This window comes from Podarcis filfolensis, assembly GCF_964270895.1.
Source record: "Podarcis filfolensis genome assembly, chromosome: 6".
NCBI classification, from domain to species: domain Eukaryota; kingdom Metazoa; phylum Chordata; class Lepidosauria; order Squamata; family Lacertidae; genus Podarcis; species Podarcis filfolensis.
This window is the reverse complement of record NC_139609.1, coordinates 53,566,804-53,573,515: the sequence shown is the minus strand read 5'-3', so window position 1 is coordinate 53,573,515 and position 6,712 is coordinate 53,566,804.

Below are 6,712 nucleotides of genomic sequence, written 5' to 3'. Positions count from 1 at the left end.
ATGACATTATCCAGAAACATCAACAGTCACTAAATATACAGGAAAACCACAGCCAAATCTACTAAAATTCTATGTTACATAGAATAAAAAAGTACTTTACCTGTCCTGAATCTTCCAACAGGCCCTGGAGGAAGGCAGTATACACAATATAAATTTAAAGTGCCCACCTCCCAAAAATTCTGGGAACTGTAGTTCAACCCTCACAGAGCTATAATTCCGAGCACTCTTAATTACAGTTCCCCGTATTACATGCGTGTTTTGTGATTTAAGCTTGCTTTGAACATATGGTGTACCTGCAGAAGTGAACAATCAGATATGAGGCAAAGATTTAAAAATAAAAACGAAAATACGGTATTTCATTGTTTGCATTTTTAATACAGTTCACAGACTTTAAACACATTAGATTGCCTGTCTCAATGTTCTGGTAGTTCTTCAGTCACCACCATCACTAGTGTACCTTTATACTCAATTTCTGGCAAATCTTTTTGTTGCTGCTGCTGCTTCATAAATATGAGGGATTCTGCTCTTCATCCCTTACATGAAGGAGTTCTATAAAGTTCAAACACCTTTCCATTTCATCCCAAAGCAGTGGCTGGAAAGCGAGCGCCTCATTAGCGGTGCTCTTTGTGCTTTCTTACTTAACTGCGAAACAGAAAGGCTTCTCTGCCTTAAGGTCAGCACAAAGGACCAAGTTCAGGTGTCAAGTTTTGTCTGGGAAGAAGATGCAGCTGGGAGATGCCTGCGAGACCTGTCGCCTGTGAAGTCAAACTTTTCCGTATCACAGCAACCCAGCTTTAGACTACCTCAAAGTTGTGGAGGGAGGAGTGCTTGGGGGAAAGGGCCCCTTTGAGAAAATCAGGTCAAAAACACACTGAAGCCGCTCTGTGGTTCCTTTCCCTGCCTTTGATCTCTTCTCCGCCAGCTCCTTGAAAAGGGTTTATTTCCCTTTGTGCCTCTGCTGCCCTATTTTCTCCCCTGTTTAATTTCTCCCAATTGACTTTAATTGAGATCTCATTAGTAACTTTCACTAGTCTGGTAAGCACTTTATACCGACACCTCTCTTCCCCCCGCCAATCCCCACTGCTGGGTTGGTGCCCAGAATGTTCCCGCTCCCTCCCTCAGGCTGGATGGGACAAGATTCCTTCGGAAGCAAAGGGGGGCAGTAACTTCTCACAAAGGGACAGGGAGCATCAGCAGCCTTTGAAAGGAAAAGCTTCTGGGGGAAAATATTGCTTTCACTTAAAGGCATCTGGCTGGGAAACAAGAGCTTGCACAAATCCAAGAGGCCACAGCAAGTACTGCTGGAGATAAGGAGATTCTGATATTATTTCTGTAGTGCAGGGTCAAAACTTGACCGCCTTTTACTGGCTCTCCTTTGCTTTCTCATTGAGTGTGTTTGCTGGGCTGGAATGGTCCTTAAATTCTGGATGGAGGATAGTGAGAGGCATGTGAGTGGTGTGCATTCAAAAATCAGCCTAATGTAGAAACGTAATATGATTGCTCCATTTGTTCCTCCATCCACCTTAGTCTCTGGCCCTACCTGCCACTCTCATGTGGTTCCCGAGAAGGTTTCTCAGAAAGGAATGTGGGGCCTCAGGATGAACAAGTTTCTCCGTCCCTGATCAATGGGGCTCCTAGACTTCATCTTCATCACCATTAGTTTACAGAAGCATGGAAAATATACTAGACACTGGAAATCAATGAAAACCTTCCCTGCCTGCGTAACTAACCCCACCCATAATAAAACAGAGATAATGATGGGGATTGCGGCAGCTACACCTAATACTTGCTTGGAAATATTAATCTGACAAAGCAGGCAATTTATTAAAATGTTTCATCCATTCAATAAGGCTGCAACACACACACACACAGAGTGTTCACATTACCACAGTGAAGTTGCTCTTTGCCCCCGCCCCATAGCACATTTCATAACTCTTTCCCCCCAGCTTCTCACATCAGCATGTCTTTATTAGTGTCATATTTGTTGGGGGGGGCACTGATGGGTGGGGATGTCTTTACCCCGATGCAAAGGTGCCCACACCTTGGCTAGAGAGGAATTAGGAATGCCTTAAGGACTTGCAATCTGTGTGAAGCTGGTTTGAGAAACTTGTGTTTCAGAAACAGCCAGTTTTTATAACAAAGTAAAGGATACATATGCGTTGTGGGTACCATCATGGGAGCATGGATTAAAAACTCAGCAATGGAGATGCAATGAGTGCAGGGCACAGTAAACGGGAGCATCAACACACACACACACACACACACACACACACACACACACACACTGTCTGCATTTTGGTCCCAGTCCCATGAAGCTCTGGCCATTCTTAGCTCCTGATGAAAAATCGATGGGAGCCTAATGGATCTTGGTGCATTGCCCCTTGCAAAGAATGCCTGCCCTGACAGCATTCAACAATTACTCTTTAAGCAGGACTAATAATGCTGACTTGTGCGCCGGCTCCTTTTCAACTCTGATATGGTTGCCTTCCTTATTAATATTATCAGGTGCATTATGAAGACAGAGTCTCCCAGCTTTCTGGTGCTAATAATAGCCCCGGCTTCACTGGACAAGGGAGTCAATAACTGTAAGCTGGAGAGCTTATCTGAGGTGTACTCTCCTGCATACAAATCTCATTTAAAGAACGCCCAGTGTCAGTAAACAGTTTTATTACTGACTATTTATATTGGTTTCCCTTTATCCCCACAGATCTGATGGTAAATTACCCGCCCGAGTGCTATTCATTCAGGGCCCCTCATAGTTAACAAACCAGTCACAGGCACTGCTGTGGTGGAACACATGTATTGATTTCCCCCAAATCAAAGGAGAGGGCCAAGAGAGAACGCAGGGGCTTTTCATTACAGTAGAAGCCTCCAATGGAGAGGGAGAGGCTCCTTTTGCTGCATTTGAATGAAGGGAACTAAATTGTTGCACAAGTCTTTAGAAGAGAGCCTTTCAACCCAGGAACGACCCAAAATTGGAAAGAGCAACGAGAAGCAGTTCTGTCAGTTGAGTGCTGGAGGCAAGGCGGTGTGTCTAGGAAGGGGAATGATGGGACCCAAACAGATACTGTTGTTTAACAGCAGGGATGGAAAGTAAAAAAACAACAACTAAAAAATGAAAACCTGTGCTGCACATCTTCCATGATTCTGACCAAAAAACAAAACAAAAAGGAATCCTTCCAAGAGAATTCAGCATCCTAAGTATATTATTTAAAAAAGGGGAGAAAGGACCAGTCTTTAAGAGCCAATGTGGTGTAGTGGTTAATGTCGATGGAGCCAGGATCCCACTCACTCACCCAAGATAACTAGGGGTGCTTTCAGACTTGATTATTGTACATTCATCCTGATTGTTTGCAAAGAGATTAGGTGACATTGGCTATTTAGTGAACATTCAGTTTTATTTGTAGGGAGGCTAGATGATGTACATCAAAGCAAGTGTTGTCCCACACTTCCAAGTGCATTTTCTCATCACTTTCCTTATTGCAAAATGTCTGATTTTGGGGAGACTCAAGATTTGCTGTGCAAGACCTCATAATCAACTTTAATTGTGCAACCTGAAGTTGCCACTATGTGACTGAAAATGGTGAGAGTCTGTGAAAGCACCCTCTGTGACCTTGAGCTAGTCACCATCTCTCAGCTCAACCTACCTTGCAGGGTTGTTGAGAGGATTAAAGCAAGGAAGAAAAACACGTGCACTGCCCTGAGAGAGGATATAAACATAATGAATCAGAATGTGAACACAGGTCTGAAAATGTTTTAATCTACATGTGGTGACATGTCAGAAGGTTGTGCAGGATTTCCAGAAGAAACCAGGATCTGATCAGGATTTCAGGGGATGGGGGAATACATTGGAACAAGGGGGTTCATCCTATATTATGTCAGACTACTGGTCCACCTGGTTAGAACTGTTTACACTAATACAGGAAACCTCTGGCCTGCAGACTTCTACTGGTGGTCCACCAGACTTCTTAATCTGCCCTCCTGGCACTCTAGGTAACCCACACCCCTTTCCCCCTCTGCAGCAAGCTGGCAATATAGGAAGAAAATAAAGCTGCCAACCAGTCTTTACCCAAGCCTGGAGTGCAACTTCTATCAACCCCAGCCAGTATGGCAAATTGTCCTAGTTGCGGTCCAGAGTATCAGATTGAGGAAGGTTGCTTTACACTGACTGGCTGGCAGCCACTCTTCAGGGTTCCATGCAGGGGTTTTTCCCGGAAATACCCTTCCCCCCCCCCGCACACACTTCTTGCCCAGCCTATGGAAGCAACCCAGATGAGAGCGAAAACACAAGTACTACTTCTGTCAGAGGCAGCCACAGCCGTGAGTGCGGTGGCCGATTCCTGCAGAATCTGCCTGCGTGCCTGCCTAGGGCAGCGAATGCCCCCATGGGCGCCTTAGGCTAGGGCATGCCAGCAGCCCCCAGAGAACTGGAGAGGCCTCCATGGTTGCCAAACACCCTCCTTTTGGGGAGGTCGCTTGGAGCCCAAACGCAAGTGAGCCGATTCCCCCCCCCCAAATCTCTAGCTAGATCTCCTCGCTCGCTCACCGCCCCTGGCGCCCGGATCCAGCCCCGAGCTCCGCCGAGCACAGCGGAGCAGGCAAGCCGCACAGCTCTGGAAACAGCCCGTCTGGCATCCTGTCCCGCGGTTTCTGCGCATTGTGCGCGGCGGCATCGGTTTCCGCAGCTGTCCCTTCGGGGGGCAGTACCCTGAGGCCACCCCGGTCTCGCGGGGAGCGGGGTCGCGGCAATCCGGCGCCGATCCAAAGAGCGAGGGAGCCCGGCGCGAGAAGCCGAATCGCTCTCGGTGAGCGCACGGCCAGCCGCCCTTTCCAGCCCCTCCATAATTGTCCGGGACGGATATGGAAGAGCAGAAATGCGGCATTGCCTGATGCCCCCCCCCACTCCACCCTCATGCCCTGCGGTTTTCACCTTTCTCTAAGGGGAGGAGGAGGGCGCGCTCCCCGCTCCTGAGCCGGACTCTCATCCGGCCTGACCGGAGCAGCGAGCGAGAAAAGGCGCCGCGCGAGCGAGGGAATGCGGCAGCCCGGCGGCGGCGAGCTGATCAGGTGGGCAGGCAGCGGCTCCCGGGCGCGCGGCGAGGAAGGGGTTAAGCGGAGGGAGACACTCCGCCAAGGAGAATTCAGAGCAGGTGGTCTCCGTCTGGGAGGGCGGCCCGCGGCCAAAGGGATAGGCAGGCGCTGCCGCCGGTGCCGCCGTTTCGGGGCGCCAGGCAGTGCAGGAGAGCCCATCGCCGAGAGAAAAACTTTCCCCGGATCTTTTTCTCCGCACGAGGAGGAGGAAGACGCAGGCACTGCCCACCCCCGGCTGGCGAGAAGCTGCCGCTGCAGCAGCAGCAGTGCAGGGGGGGGCGCTGATTCTCGCGGGGATCGCCGGCACCCTGCAGGAGCAGGAGGCGGAGGAGGCGGCAGCGCGGCGCGGGAGCGGAGAGATGCCCCTCGGGGTGTCTCCGCGGGGGAGTCCGGAGGCGCTTCTTCCCGCGCCGCCGCTCCGGCCTGAGCAAAAGTGAAGGAGGCGAGGCTCCTGCCGCAGCCCTCGGTCGGACTCGGCTTGGCGCCGGGGCTTCTCCGCCACAGGGAACGTGCCGCCCGCTCCTGCTGCGGAGAGCCGAAGTCTCTCTCTCTCCCCGTGCGCGCGTGTGTGTGGCGAGGCTGTGTTGCGTCGTGGAAAAAGAGAAGGCGGGCGGTTATTGCGAGCCCCAGCTCCGGATCTTGCTCGGGTATCTTTCTGCGTATGCACATTTGGAGCACACACATCGGATCCCTCGGATCGACTCGTCACCCCTCCTCCGCCGCGCGCGCGCGCGCAAAAACACCCCGACAGATCACGCCGCCAGCCGACGGCCGGGTCCTGGGAAGGCGCCCTGCCACAGGTAGCCGCGGCGGCCCCGCGCCTTCGCCGGCACGCTTGGAGGGATAGCCGCGACGCGCGTCCACACCCGGAATCGCGCGTGTCCCCCCCTCCCCTTCCCCAAAAGGGTGCGGAAGCTTCTGGCTGAGGACCCCCGCCCCGCGCGCCCACTCCCGCCGCATCGTGCCCCCCCCCCCGTGCTCTTCCTCGCATCCCAGGATGAATCGTCCTCCTCGCGCGCTGGGGAGGCCGGCGGAGCAAGCGGCGGCGCAGGCGAGGAGCCGATCTGCTCCCGGGTGGGCTCTTCTGCAAGAAGGAGAGCGCGCCGCCGCGAGGGTTTCGCCTGACCAACGGCGCCCAAGTGCTCGCAGGAACGGGCGCAGCGCCTGCTGAATCGCCGAGGAGCTGAAAGGCCCGGAGGAAGTCCAGAACCGAACTGCAGGGCGGTCGGGACTTGCGCCGGCACCCGGGAAAGGGGCGGCTCCCTCCGGCTGCGACCCCGGGGATACTTTTCAAGCGACTCAGTGGGTGCCGGTCGGGTTTTGGAGCGCCCTCTTTCCCAGGACAAGCGGGGAGGCTGGAGTTTGGGAGAGAGCACGTGAAAAAGAAGACATTTCCCTCCATCGCCACCCCCCACCTCGGGATCCTGTGAGAAATAAGACTTATGGCGCTTCTGGACTTCGGGATGAGAAGCGCCGGATCCTAAAAGAAGCTCGTCGGAGCCTCTGTAAAGTAGTAGTTTGAAGCTGCCCCCCCCTTCAGAAGCCTGATGCTGCTACTGCCTGTCGCTTGGCTCTGCTGTGAAGGGAATGCAGCTGTGCTCCAGGCACAGCTGGAGCCCCT